The sequence below is a fragment of the Elephantulus edwardii genome, unplaced genomic scaffold, assembly GCF_000299155.1.
Source record: "Elephantulus edwardii isolate Elephantulus edwardi_28Jun2011 unplaced genomic scaffold, EleEdw1.0 scaffold00078, whole genome shotgun sequence".
Taxonomy (NCBI): Eukaryota; Metazoa; Chordata; class Mammalia; order Macroscelidea; family Macroscelididae; genus Elephantulus; species Elephantulus edwardii.
The window spans coordinates 7,298,258-7,299,468 of NW_006399828.1; positions in this window are offsets into that span (position 1 = coordinate 7,298,258).

Consider the following 1,211-nt stretch of genomic DNA (forward strand, 5'->3'; position numbering starts at 1 on the left):
GTGCAACAATGAATGAATGGAAACCCAAAATCTCTGTAAATGTTTATGAAAATTAATAAAATATAGAAAAAAAAGTCAACTAATATCCCATCAATACATGTAGCCTTATGTTTTTGCCAATGCCTTCAGTGCATCTTCTACCGCCTTCTTCATTACCATTGGCTCCTGCTCATATGGTACTTTTTGTCAGTCTCAGTCCTTTTTGGTAAAGTGACTCTGTGTATTCCCTCCATCTCCTTTTGATGCTTTCTGATTCATTCAATATATCGCTCGTCATTGTTGTTGTTATGTCCTGTTTAGTCTCCTGTGACTCATAGCAACCCTATGTACAACAGACCTAAACCCTACTCTATCCCTTGCCAATCTTATTGTCTCCAACACACCTATCTCCATTACCCCAGTGATGGAATCAACCCATCTAATCGAGGCTCATCCTCTCCTGTACTGTCTGTCCCTCCATGCTCCCAAGCATGACATCCCTCACCAAGGACTCACCCTGCCTTGCAACATGTCAAAACTATGTCAGACAGAACTTCAGAATTCTTGCCTCCAAGGAGCAGCTTGGCTTCACCCTCTCTGGATGAACTTGTTTGTTTTCCTAGCAGTCCATGGTATATTCAATACTCTTCTCCAGCACCAAAGCTCAAAGGCATCAACTCTCCCTCTGTCATCCCAGGTCATTATCCAGCTCTGTGATGTATAACAAGTAATTGCAAAACCATGGCCTGGATCAGGTGCACGACTGACATCATTGCTCTTCAATCCTTTGGAGAGGTCTCTTCCATCCTTCAATATTGTGACTGGAGGCTTAAATTTCTTTTTTATTTCTCTCTGCTTGAGAAGTGTAGAGCAAATTCTTCCCTTTTTTATTCTCCAACTGTAGCTCTCTACACATTCCACATAAGATTTTGCCTTGTCTTCTTGAGCTTCCTTTTGAATCTTCTGGTCTTCTACTTTGGCAGGTGTTCCCTTTGTTTTGGCTTCTCAACACTGTAGTGCAGTTTTTAGAGTCTCTTCTGGAATTAATTTTGTTTTTCCCTTTTTCCTTTGGCTTTGTAGTGACCTTTTGCTTTCTTAATGAATGGCATGCTTTATATCATCCCATAACTCATTTGGTCTTCAGTTATTGGAGTTCAATGCTTCCCACTTAAGATGCCCTTGAAATTCAGATTCAATAGACCCAAGACTATATCTTGGTTCTTCTTTTTTTT